This window comes from Cynocephalus volans, chromosome 2 (genome assembly GCF_027409185.1).
Source record: "Cynocephalus volans isolate mCynVol1 chromosome 2, mCynVol1.pri, whole genome shotgun sequence".
NCBI classification, from domain to species: domain Eukaryota; kingdom Metazoa; phylum Chordata; class Mammalia; order Dermoptera; family Cynocephalidae; genus Cynocephalus; species Cynocephalus volans.
Genome location: NC_084461.1, coordinates 140,664,105 through 140,678,609, shown reverse-complemented (window position 1 = coordinate 140,678,609; position 14,505 = coordinate 140,664,105). Strand labels below are relative to the sequence as shown.

General features: G+C 38.2%; 1 protein-coding gene across 13 annotated transcripts in view; it reads left to right on the top strand.

Moving 5' to 3' along the window:
* The window catches only part of EBF1 (EBF transcription factor 1), a 378,728-nt gene that overhangs the window by 267,995 nt on the left and 96,228 nt on the right, over nt 1-14,505 (top strand). The gene's annotated exons all lie outside the window — the stretch shown is intronic.

Genomic DNA, 14,505 nt, shown 5'->3' with positions numbered 1-14,505 from the left:
AGTAATAGCACACAGAATGATTTAAATTGCAATGATGGTAAGTGCTAAAGAGAAATACAGACTGCTAAGAGAGCTTAAAACCAGGAGACTCAATCAAGTCTGAAGAATCAGGGAAACTTTTAAAATTTTAGATAAGAACGAGTAGCATTTAGTCAAGCAAAGAGGAGAGAGCATTTTAGAAAGAAAACATGTTCAAAATTTCATGTGGGGACAAACATTATAAGCTTGAGGAAGGGCTAATAGGGAAGGCAGGTTAGATCTGAGATCCATTTTTGAGAACATAAATTTGAATATTTCCCATAGGTTGGTTATCTCTTGACTTGTAGATATGAATCAATTGTATTTTCTTAATCACAGGCTAACAGAACTCATTACCCAGTAAAATGCTACCTTTTATTTTATTTTATTTTATTTTTTTTGTCATTTTTTCATGACCGGCACTCAGCCAGTGAGTGCACCGGTCATTCCTATATAGGATCCGAACCTGCGGTGGGAGCGTCAGCTGCGCTCCCAGCGCAGCACTCTACCGAGTGCCCCACGGGCTCGGCCCAAAATGCTAGCCTTTAGACCAGTGTTTCGGGTGATGATGGTTTTGCTGTTATGATAGCAGCCATTAAGCTCTTACTATGCATCAAGTTCAATATTAAGCACTTAGTATAATCTCCCTTAATGCTCTTAACAGCCATAGGAGGGCACCACTATTATTCTGTCCATTTAACAAATGAGGGAAACTGAGGCTATCCTTCAAGGATTTGGCTGTGCTACACAGAAAAAGAGTTAGATTTTGTGTCTGCAGCTTTTCGACCTCCAGGTCACAAGGGGTCATCACCACTGTTTTTTCCCACCGCTTAGTTGATGCTAATCCCCACACATTGGACTTCAGAGGTAGAGAGAAATTCTCCTGCTATTTGAGCCCGTAATATAATATCTGCTTCAATTGAAGCAAATTGACGACGTTACTCAAAGGCAAATTGAAAAGCCAGATCTATGCTAAATCCCAAGGGTAAGTTAGTTGGCATGTGCAGCGATATATGGGAAGGTGCTTTTCTGGGTTAAGATAAAAAGTCCTGGTATCATGTCACACTATCGGGCACCCCATCTCAATCTCCCTGTGCCAGCCCTGCAACTTGAAATACTCAGTGGACAGAAATGAAACTTTATAGAAATTAGGTGATCATCATCTTTATCAGATGAATTTGATGCCCTCAGCATGATTTTAGCATCCTCAGAAAAAAGAGATTTACCTGGAGAGGCGCAAGAGAAAGTCTGAGGCATGGATCATAGGACAGTTGCTTTTCTGCCAGCTTGCTGTGGGCAGATCAGCTGGCAGATGACCTAGTAATTAAAGTCCTGCTTAAACGTATGCTGCTGGTCAGTCATAACAGAAGCACACACATGGGTAGCCAGGAAAGGAAAAGAAAAGTGAAACAAAAAAGTAAAACTCTCAAGCCCACGGGGTGCAAAAATTGATCTGAATTGACTGAATCCGGATCTGACGATTAAGCATGAAAGCAGAACCCAAGTATGAATATATTTTATCCCAGTCTGTGAAATTAATCAATATTTGATATGTGAACATATGCTCTTGTGTTGCTGGCTTAATTGACAGTTGCAATCAGCAGGACACCAGTTGTTCAAACCCACATTCTTTATCCACAGTTCTGGGGAGAGATGCAGGAAGGAAACACAGGGAATAGGGTCACAGACAGTGTCAGATATGAGGCCTCTTCTCAACACATCAGCTTCTTTTATCATCCTTGGGAGCAAAGTAATAAAAATTTCAAGATACGTGCATATGTAAAACATGAACAGACAGCAATATACTTTGACAGTTATATAGAAGAATGGTTAAAATTAATGTGGTTGGTACAATTGAGAACTGTCTTTAATTTTGGATTATTCCTTATCTACTTCTCTTTCGAGCACAGTTGGGGAAACCAACATTGAGCACCTACTACGTGCTAGACCTGAGGCAAATGCTTTGAGGTATATTATCTGTTCTGTGGGGTGTAGATAAGGGGGGTGTGTCCCATCCTGTTCCAATCTATTTTACCATTTCTTGATAGAGGAGGAAAATATATCTTTGGTCTTTTTTTTTTTTTTTTTTTTGGCTTAAATTTTCTGGCTGAATCATCAAACCAGCTGTGCTCTTCCAGTAACTATTATGTGCAACAAATCTATAAAGTCAGACCTCATATTCCTCTACCTTTTAACTTTGGCAGAATCCTAGAAACTCTTCTTGATTTGATTAGCTAAAGGTCTGTGGAATGCAATCCTTGTTGCTCAAAAGAAAAAAAAGTTGGAGAAAATATTCGTAAGGTACCGTTTTAGGATAACCTATTTGTTAATCAGTAAACGTCTATTATTTTTTATATATGCCAAATTCTATAATGAACACCATTGAGATGGATAATGTCCAGGTTAAAAATGAAAGTTAAGGAGAACTGCCCTTCACTTTAAAAATGTAACTTCCCATAATTTGCTATCACATGTATTACATTTTAAAACTCTTGAGTGTGTGTGTGTTTAGCAGCCCAACTTGTAACAATAGAAAAGCTTCTAAGCCTGGAAGTTTGGCAGTGTTTTCAATGTTCTTGTGTTTAAATTGGCACCTGTGGTATTATATTGGATGCCATTTTCTGAACTTGGAAATAGAAGAAGGTGGAGAGAGATTTTACTATAATTCATATGTGGGTCCGAGTCTTAGGGGGAAAATAACTTTACTTGGATATAGAGTAGTAATATTCTGTAAAGTTAATAAATATCCACCCTCTATCTTGGGGATAAGAAATTACACAACTAAGATTTTATAGGACTTTGGCTGTATTTATATGATTGAAATGAATATTTTAGCCAAACTTAGCAGACATTTTAGATAAACACCAAAATTAAAGGGTAGTTTGGGTGTTTTAAATATTTGGCTGTATCAGTTAACGTGGACTCTCAAAGTCTCAAGTTCAAGTGTGTCTCTGAAATTCAGCTACCTCATTTGTAAACTGGAATTAAGAATAACATCTGCTTGCCTACTACTCAAGGTTGATGTTAAGAAAAATTGAGATAATGTATGGAAAAGCCCTTTGAAAATTTGACAATGCTAGTAAATTGTTAAGTGCAAAGTACTATTTATCCAGTTTGTGAATGAATGAGGCCCTGTCTGCAAGGGATGTGTTGACTAACTGGGTTGATTTGCTTACATATATACATGCCCACCTATACACATACACACATAAATGTATCAAGATGAAAATTCAAGGTAAGGTGCAGTAAGCAACAAATGAGAAAGACAGGAGCAGTTCACTAAAGGGTTAGTGTTTTGTAGACTGGAATAGAAAGAAACAGCTTCAGCTGAAGATGGGTCTTTTTGGCAAAGAACTGTTTGGTTGGGTGGAAGTGAGTGGTATAACTTTCCTGAAAAAGAAATGGTGGGAACATGCAAAGGATGTCTGCAGACAGTGGGTTTAGGGAGCCTGTCATCACCCTCTTCATTTTCTTCTTCCCCTTCCTCCTCCTCCTCCTCTTCACCATTATCTCACATTTGTTCCTTGCTTACTCTGTGCTGAGCTCTTTACATAGATCAACTTATTTAACCCTTAAAACAACCTCATGAGTTGGGCTCTCTTGCAATTATTATCCCATTAAAGTGGTAGAAAACTGAGGCTCACGAAAAGTGAAGAAATTGGTGCCAGCTGGTAAGTGGCGAAGCTGGAATGAGAGCTGAAGCCTCCCGAATCCAGAGCCAGGGCTCTGAACTGTTGCCAGTCCTGCCTCCAGGTTGAGAAAGGCAGGAAATGAGGTTGGAAAGGGAGAATCGGCCAGACTCATGAGGGTGTACTTGACCCTGAAGGCTGAGTTTCGAAAGCTGGCGTCTGAGGAAGGTTAATCTGGATTTGGTATGTAGACTGTACTTTGCACATAATTAATAATCAGGTAGTAGAAATGAATCACAAACAGGCAAGGGTGAGTGTTTGCTCTTCACAGTCCAGACTGAACAGCCCAGACACCAAAGAGTAATTTTTGAGGGAGTTGAGTCAGTACATCATGGAATTTAACATGTTAAATTCTGCTTTACTCTGCTTTGCTCATGTGGAGTTTGATGATACACATTCCTGTGTTTTTATGATGTCACAGATCATCACCACGGAAACATCTGTGCTGTAACAAACGCTGGCTTGCGGCGTCACTGAATGTGTCAGGGAGGAGAGGAAACTGGCTCAAAATGATAAGGCTGTTAATAATGAAAGTTCACTCAAATATGTTAGCAATAGCAGCCTCGGTTGTGGAGAGAAATATAAGCAGAACTATTCGGAAAAGCATAGAGCAGGACTTGTGTATTATTAAAGGTTGGGCAAGGTTGATTTTAGAATGCTGCTCACATTCAAAACATGGTTTCCTTAAAAAGTCACTATCTATGCTGTCTTGTTTGATGATGATAGAAATCTTTCAGGAGCAGGGAGCTGGTCTCCCAAACTGCTTATAGAAAATCTTCCCCAGAGCAAAGGAAGGCTAGCTGGGGACTTCCATGTATTTTGGGAGAGACCTTAAGTAATCAGAAGTAGAATTGGCCATGGTTGTTGTTTGTATTTATTGTTTGATGAGTCAATGGCAGTATTAGCTGTGTGGCTGCAGAAATTAGTAACTAAAAGGTGACTCTTGGCTCTCCAAGGATTTATCTAAGTTGCGCACTGGTTTATCATGGACTGAATCCATCCTTCACCATTTTTAGGTTTGGTTTGCATGGTACTTTAAGAAATTATGTATTTGTTGCTGACAGTTAAAAATAAAGAGATTTTATATGAAAATCTGAATTTGCAAATTCCCTATATAATCAGAATAGCTGGCAGTGCTGGATGCACATTCTCAAATGGCAACAGCTAGGCCAAACTCAGAAGTCATGTCCCTTTTGAATGGGGCACATACCTACATTTAGCCACACCACTCCCCACCACTCCCATTACATTGACCTAGCCCATTTTAGTAACATACCTTCCTGCCTGGCCCTGTGAGCATTTGATTTTGTGACCCTTGTTGGAGGGATTAGAAATTAATTATTCCTATCACACTTCCTGGTATATGGAGGACACCCCATAAATGGCAGCTCTGATTAATCTTTATCAGTTACAGGATTACTTATCTAAACTTGATCCTTAGATCAGCACTGTCCCATAGAACATCCTGTGATGATGGACGTGTTCTAGTCCTGTGCTGTCCAATATGATAGTCGCTAGACACTGTAGCTATTGACCACTTGGGATGTAGCTAGTATGACTGAGAAAATAATTTTTATTTAATTTCAATTAATTAAAAATTAAATTTAAGAAGCTGCATGTGGCTAGTGTCTACTGTACTGGGCAAAGCAGATTAAATAATGAGATTGAACATCCTGTCAGATGTCCTCATTTAGGATAAAATGTGAGGACAGACACTAGGACTGTGTGTGTGAGTGTGTTCATCTCACAAGAGATGACTTACAGTGGACTTCATTGCTTAGGGTCATCTACTTCCAGAAAGGAAATCACCCCTTATGTCTGACTAGAATTCTTGTCAATTTAAGGAGCTAAGACATGTGTTTTACAAGATGTTTATATGCATATTTATGCCAATAAATATAAGTCATCTGAGGCTTGAATGGAACATTTCACTGCTTTCTGTACTCTGACTGTCCAGTTAAGGATACTACTTAAAGATAATAACTATACCTGTGTGTGGAAAAGCCTAAATTATTTGATGAGCTGCTTGACCCCCACCATTCATGACAGCACAGAGCCAAGAGCCAGTGTATTTGTGGTTACATGAAGCCCTGCTAGACTGCTAGAGGGTCCTGAATTCTTAGGGTCAAGTCTCCACAGAATACTGTCTCTTATGGCTTCCATCACAACCACACTGATCACATGTAATGATCGTGTTGCTGTAAACCAGCCTCGAAGTAGGACTTCAAAAGATCCCTCTCTCATGCAACTTATCCATTCCTTTGCACATTGTTTGCTGGGAAGCTAGTCCCTGACCTTCCTCACTGAGTCTTTCCTCCCCCTACTTCAGAGCCCTCCCTTTATCTTTGTCACAGAGTTGGAAACCCCAGAACCATCTACCAGTCTCTGGCCCACTGGCAACTCCCTGGCCTCTGTCCTGAAACCTGCTCTAAGCCAACTTTTCCAGCTGATAAATAAGTAACTTCACTGCTTCCAGGGATATGTGCACAGGGGTCAATACAGATATTAGGCTGTTTCATTCAAAATGAAGCTCTGAATTATAGCCTCCCCACGCACCTCATCCTAGCAAAAAACGCTTTCTTAAAAACATAGAAAACCTAATGAAAATGATAGAAACAGTTGTAGCTAATTTTATCAATTGGTGACTGATACCAATCCTCTTGTAATGGAAAAAAAGAACAAAACACACATGAATATCTTCTGTTTGGATCATTCATCCAATCGAAATTTTATATCATCTATTCTTATAGTCAAACTGCTAAGAGGATACCATGTCTTCCTTTTTTATCTTTGTGGGCAAACAGCAATGTAAACTCCTATTATGACTGTGAATGGAATGAGTCCTAGAATTCAATAGGACGAGAAAGAAAACCCTGCAACAAAAAAAAGTAGATTCTACATGCTTTTAAATTTCTTCTTAGCAAAAAATGTATTCTAGAAAAAGACCAAGATAATATCAACTGAGACTAACTAATAAAATGTTCAATTATCTGCATGCATCTATGTTTGTAATGCAGAATTTAGTCCTGCTCCCATACATAAGGAGGCTAAAAATTCATATTCAGATAAGGAAAGGCAAACCTTGGCGAACAGATGGAGCAGAGTTCAGCATAAAGGTTTAATCCTATCAGGCCGATTCCTGTATGGCCATCTGGATAATCCGGCACACACATTCAAGGCCTGTTAAAAATACGACTCCAGCCAAGATTAACGTCACAGATTTTCCACTAGACTTGCTCATATTTGACTTTATGATTTTCCAGGCCCAGGAAGATTGCTTGCAAATAAAGACTTGAGTATTTCTTGAAAAAACAGTGACATGGTTTTTGTTTGTTTGTTTTTAACCCGAAAATTGTTTCCTTTTTTTTTTTTTTTTTTTTTTACAATATTGGGTGTCTTTATTTGGAAGATTATTTTCATTTCATTTTCTTCCCTGGTTTTCATTTCCCAAACTTTTCTTACAACGGAATAATAAAGAGAATTGGGCTACAAATAATTTTGTTCATGTAAGTTCTTCTTGTCAGAAAGAAAAGAGTTATTTACCTATTGTATACTCAGAGGCAAGTGAATTTACTATTTTTGCAACAAATATCACAATTGGATCCATGAATAATTCATTTGAGGATTCTCCCACCCTCCATGATAATTTTTCCCCATTGCTTTTGCAATGGAGTGGCTGACAATCATAGAGCAAGAGAAAAAAAAAAGAAATTAGAACCGATGGCAGTATTTTCCTTTAGCTGCTTAGGACTAATATTTTGTACATGTTAATTTTGGATCTGGCAGATCAAACATGAGGTGGAAAACAGTGTATTCGCACCTTGGGTTATAAAATTCTGAGTTTCCACAGTGTATTTAACAAACAATTTTGCATATTATGAAACAATGCTATGTTGTATGTCATTAAATCAAAAAGCCTTCAACAAGTCTTTCAAGTGCAATTTAGAAGTTACGGGTACATCAAAATGTCAAGATTTTTCATTGCTAAATTGTTAAATAACCCTGTGTAGTAAACCTGCACAGAGTTCTGGATCTCAGTTAGAGGAAGTCAGAAATCTTAAAGCGCATGCCCTGAGATGTTTTGGATTACAATGGTTGTAGCAGCATTTCTGTCCTTCCCTTGCTATGTCCACTGGTTGTTGAGGAATTTTGCTAATTCAGAACAGAGTAGGAAAGCTTCAAAATAAACAGGAAGTAGATACAATTTGGGCTTGCTCTGTAATTAGCAAATGGCATAGTTTGGAACTTAGACACTATTTCGATTAAGTGCATCTAGATATTCACCAGGTTAACTCTACCTCAATGTAGATGGATGTTGGAGCAATATTTCCATCTAGTGACTATGAATTTTTCCTTTTCTCCTTTTCTGTGAGAACCCTTAATGCCATCAAAGCAAAGGGCTTTCTTGCTAAATTTCACTTTGAAATAAAGGATGAAATTCTCAATCTCCTCATTTAATATTTAATAGGTTTAATTGCATCTGGTACCGAGAAATGTCTATATCATAGGTTACATTTCTCTTTAAAGTGACAAACACACCACACAGACACACACACACACACAAGGAAAGAGGAGACTCTTTTGCATGTATATTACATGATACTTTGCCAAGTAATAACTAGATATTCTATTGGACAGGGCAATAAATGCAGACCAATAACAAAACAAAATAAAAACCCTAATAAACAATAAAATGCTTAACTGCATAATACAATTACCAAAGAAAATAAAGGAAGGCAGAAACAAATCCCTAGTAACTCAGGTTAAAGCAACAGCATAAGTATTACAAAGATTGCTACATCCTGAGTGAGGAAACTGTGAAATTTGTTTGCTTATTAGCTGAGATTATTTGTTTCTCAGCTGACTATTAGTCTGTGGTGATATTAGCATTCTGAAAGTGAAGTTGGCATACTCTGATGCTAGAGTTCAGGACAGGCATTGTAACTATTACCAGTTTCTGAGGAATCCACTTGGAGGATGGGTGAACCAAGAGTAGATTTGCCTCCTGCAACATGGGAAAAATATAGTGGGCCAGTCTCCCAGCTAGGGGCGAACTCTCTGCTTGCCTTCCTTCCTGTCTAGTAACTGCTAGTTTCAGGACGAAAGAAGGCAGGTTTTGGTGCTACTCAGCTGTGAGCAGTTGGGAAAATTATCATTTCACTAAAAAACCCAGCAGTAACAATAGTTCAGATTGAGCAGGAAGAACAGATATCTGTGCACTGAGTCCAAGTGGGACTTGTGTCCCTATCAGTCCCTATCAGTCTCTGGAACAGGGTTGCTCCCAAGCACAACATCACCCAAATCAAGTAGATAAAAGGGAGAAAGGCTTGAGATTTTATGAGGTCACAAGTATCCTGTAGAAATGAGCTGAGCTCATGGGTTTCACATTTTCTGCCAAGTTTCAAAAATTTGGGACAATAACATTAAAGTCAATTCCTCATTTTTGAAAAGTTTCCCATTAATATTCATTCCAGGAAAATGAGATCCTTTAAAAAACATTCTACTTTGGAAGAACTGATGCCAAATCCACCTACTCAGTACGTTTAGATGGATATGTTAGCAAGTAGCTGAGTTGGGAGTTCTTAGGAAAATTTTACAATAAACTACATAATCTGGAATGATGGGTGTGTAGGACAGTCTAGTGAATAAATAAACTCTGGTTAATGGGGAACTGATGATAAAAATAATTATTACAGCAGCAACTAGCATACTATGTGCCTGGCACATAATAAAACATAAGTTGGTATTTTATGTGCATTTTGCTGTAAGTCTATGAAGTGGGCACCCATATGGATACTACAGCTTAAAGATGATGTGATTGTTTCAAGGGGGAAGATGTGGAACTTCAATAGCTGAAGTTCTTGCCATTTTCAAATACCCCAAATGTGAAAATCAACTTAACATAATTTTGTTTTTCCATGTTTACTCAGAAGCCAGTGAGGGCTGGTGTCAGCATCTTCACCTCCATTGTAAGCATCAATTATCTGCTTTGTAGCAATGCTCATTAATAGAGTTCTCGTTAAGAAAAATCTGGAAAAGAAGAGTTTGCATGTTTTCATATACCATACACGACAGAAATAGAAAACAACCTTATGTCCACTTCTAAGTAGAATTTCATCTTGAGATTTAGAATAGGATTAGAAAATTTCTAAAGCTGTACAGTGAACCAACTGATAGAGTGTTGTTTCTCCAGTGTATTTAAATACAGACATGGAAGAAGAAAACCAAACAGTGCATCTCTAATTAGGCTTCCATAGTGGGGCATCAACTGTTGCAAAAGCCTCATTTTTGGAGATAAAATATGATAAATGCTGAACCCGGGTCGTCTATACAGCTACTACTAACAAGTGACATATTGATCACAGCACAACAAGATTTCAGAGGCAAAAGTAAGAGCAGCCCCAGGACCCTGCTTATGGCTGCATACATCACTAATTCACCTCAATGGGCAGGCACCTCTGAGCTCAATTAACCCTTATTCCCAAGGCCACCCATAAACCCCGAGGTAAACATGGTTTTACTGGCCCTTGCTTTCTATCAATGAAATAGATCATTTCTATTGGAGGCTGAGGTGCAATTCCAGCTTATAAATTTCACCTTGCTAATAAAGAGCCTGATGCTTCTAGCGCGAGTGTGTAGGAGCTCGAATCATGTAACACTGATTCTGTAAATCAGAACATTTTAAGCTGCTGAGGGCATCTGTGATTTCTTCTGCCTTTCGTGGCTATTTGAAGGAAATATAAATGCTCTGGAGGTAGGGCAGGTGATAGCAAATGTCCCCTGGTGAAATTGTCTGCACACAGAACATTAGTTGTTAAATATGTACTGGAGCTGAACGATTTCTTTTCTTTTCTTTTTTTCCCCCCTTCTTTTTTCCTTCTCACCACGACCATTGTTCAAAAGCAAATTGGAAATCTGGTAATTAGGCCCTGACTCACGGTGTAGTATTAGAGTCCCGAGCCAAAGTTCAACACCCTGAAATGAAATTTAAACCAATTAATCTGTTAGATTTTTATCGCTTGTCCGTGTTTTCTCAGCAATTCCCCCAGCACGTGGCCTTTGATCAACTCTCATACAAACGCTAAAATGTGTGCCTGCTGCTAGCAAGATGGGAATGACATTAACGTGGTACTCATAAAACAATCAGAGCAGAGAAGCCCTCAAACAGACAGGGCATAGTAATATTTAATAAAAGCACACACATAATCTTCAGAATTAGCATTTTGTGCCTTGCAGTACCTTTGGGAGAAGAGCTTTTATTTGTGGAGTGATCATTATTATAACAAAGAAGAGCTACCTAATAATTTCCACTTTAACTCTGGAATGTGCCATGAGCATTTCAGAGCCATTATGCTAAACTGTGGTGGGGTAATCATGTTATTGTCATAGTCTGAAGGAAGGAAAATCTCCTCTACTTTGGTGACTGGTGAGGGGAGAGGGAAGGGATTTTAAAAAAAAGGAAAAAAGAAACCCCAAACTTTTATTTTTAATAAGATTTAGAATCAGGAATGAGCCTGCTGTCTTTGTGAGGACTTGGATTATGAAAATTCATTGGTGAGGAAGAAAGAATCTTTTATTAATTAAATCAAGAATTCGCTGGCAAAAGTAGTTTTGTATTCAAATATCCCCATTCTATAATATTTTCTCAGATACAGAATTGTATTGATTATTACAATCCCTAGGCTGAACTGAACTTTTTTGTAAACCGTTTCACTCTCAAATTCCACTGAATCCATCCACTGTGACTACTAAAAGTGATCTTTCCCTGTCTCTCTCTGGTATCCTGAATGAAAGAAAAACAAGTCCCTGGCTGCTGTGGATGTTCTTTTGAGCTTCCTCAGAGGAAAAATATCCAAAAAGAAGAGAGAAGGGGAAGCTCAGGGTCTGTTAGTCAGCATAGCTGTTTATTTATTTGCTTGTTTTGTTTTTTCTAGTATCAATTCTCTCTAAAAAGTAAAACTGTTATCCCACACAAAATTAAATGTTCCATTGTCATTTAATTTTTTTATTATTATAACATATCACCTTAGTATATGCTCATTGAAAAAATTCAAACTACACAGGTGTCTGTAGAATAAAACTTAATAGCCTCCTTTTTTCATCAGCCCTACTCTTGTCATGTTCCTTTCTCATAAGGACCCACTGGAGACAGTTGATGTACGTCCTTCCATCAGACCTTTGTCTATCGTACCTGTTCATGTGTACCTGCACATACACACACACACACACACGCACTCTCTCTCTCACGCACATACAGGCTCATAAATATGATTTTAAAATTAAACAGGATCACACTATTTATTAGTTTGCAAATTGCTTTTTTCGCTTACTAATATATTTTGATATCTTTCCATGTGAGTTTATACATTTTTTTTTCATCCATCCAATGACACTGCTAAGTATTCTATGGTATGGATGTACCGTATTTTATTTAACTCCCCTATTGGGGGCACCTAGACTCTTGGGTTTTGTGCTATCAATATCTGCAGTGAACATGTGGGTATCTGTAGTTTTGGCCACAATTACAAGTATTTCCTGGTCTGCTTTAGGTCTGGCAGGTTTGTGACTAGGGTCATAGTGTAAATGGGTGGCTATGAGTTAAAGCCAGACCATAAATATCTTGTTTGGCCTACACATTTTTAAAAAATAGTGAAGTAGTTGCCAACTTTTAAAGGTTAGGAAATTTCATGTAAATAACTGGACTTTCAGCTTCTTTTGAAAGACAGAAACCCAGACCACCCTAGGTCTGCATTTATATGGTTACCAAAGGTTGGAGCCGCACATCTGCTGCCACCTTTAGATGGGACATGTGCACTCACCAGTGTCCTTGCCACTTCCCATTGTCTTCTTGGTGTTGAGTGTCAGTGGCCATTCATCTCATACTTGTTCTGAAACCCTGATCTGCTATATTCATTTGTGTTTCTTGCCTTGGCCTATATAGATCTATGAATTCTCAACAATGGCTCTTAGGCCTGATCTCTTTAGCTAGTCACAGTGTTTTCTACCTTGCATTATTGGCATTTTGGAGCTCTTCATTTTGGGGGACCATCATACGCACTGTTGGATACTTAGCATCCTTGTCCTCCAGTTACTAAATGCCAGTAGCATCCCCTCCCTACCCTCTCTCTCAGTGGGACAGTCCAGGGTTCCTTTACATATGTTCCAACTTGCCAGTGGGGAAGTACCACAGAGCCTCCTCCCGAGACCAACATGACATAACAGATGTACAGGCGCACATTTAAAACCCTCGGATGTCTAAACTCAGAAAGGCCTGCATGACTTCCATGTTCTAACATGGCATATGACCTCTAAGCAGAGATAGTGGATTGTGTTGAGAATAGAGGTGGGATGGACCGAAGGGGTGTGTCACTCTTCCTGGGGCTTTCCTGGGTACTTTGCTCAAGGCTTTTTTTTCTACAAAAATCTAAAAAGATGATGTCAGATGTTGTTTTCTCACCAGGTTGTCTCTGGAAACTTGATGTTCTTTCTTCCCTCTGACTAGTTGATATATAAGCTTTGCTTCTGGATAGCTGCTCCTAGAATTTGAAAACATTACCACTTCCTGAAGAAGTGCTTGAAACCACATATATACCCATACATATATACTTACATGCCTTCTGTATCCCACAAATAACAGATGGAGAAAAAGAGGAAAGGGGTCAAGTCTAAAACCAGCAGGTCCTGACCATGCTATTTTAAGGCCTTTCCTGTAGGAGCATTTCTCAAATACACAGACACACACTTTAACCTCCTTTTGTGCAATGGAAGGCCTGGAGGAGACTGTATTTATGTAAAGAAATATGCTTGTGTGATTAAAAAAAAATAAAAATTAGCAGAAATCCCAAAGCTAATACTGATAAACAACAAGACCATTAAATGCTCACTCTGACATCACTGGACTCCACACTTTGCTGTCAGGCAGGCCTCTCAAGACCAGTTCGGTTACCAATATCCTATTCTTAGAAGTATCAGGGATATAGCAATACCTTTTCTACTCCTCTCTAGCAACTATGTATACTGAGTCATGAATTAAGAATTAAGATTTTGGGATATCAACAAAATGTTTCCAAATTGCTTATATTTTAAGAATTTTACATTATTGTTAAATGTAGTTTATTTCTGTTATAAATTGCTTAAAATCGTACATCATATTCTACCATTGGTTTGGGAGAACTTAATCATGAATTTAAATATTTTTACTTCTAAAGAAAGCTTTTGTTTGAGAACTAGCCCTATGCCCGTGAAACATTGATCACAACAGTATGTTAAAAACTGGACAAGAATTTTCAAGTCAAGTCATGAATTGTTTACATTCTCTTGATTAATTATTTTGTTTTTGGGAGAAAGTGGAGGAGCAAAAAGTCATGTGAACTACCCAGTTTTAGTTGTAAATGTGTTGCCATGGGTTCAGCCAACATGAAATGTTTAGTTTGGATATTTCCAAATGTCTCTGTGCAATTTTTAAAGATTAACTTGAATCAAAACCAAACCCATTCTACTTGTTTGTGTGGTGGCACGTGAGCAGTGGTCCCACCGGACTGGGCTTAATATTTTCTTTCCTTCTTGCAAAAGTTAAAGCATGACATTTTGCCAAATTTGACAAAGTCCAATAATTTTTTGCCAGTTTTTTTCCTCACTGTTAAAATTAACTGGTGCTCTCCTTGGCTTCAAAACTTTGAAAGTCAGTCTTGGATATTTAATAAACTTTTTATTAAAGAGGAGGTTGCCATATTTTTGTGAGATATTGCACAATATCTTCTGTAGTTTAGAATTTTGCTTTGTTGCTGGTCATAAAAGT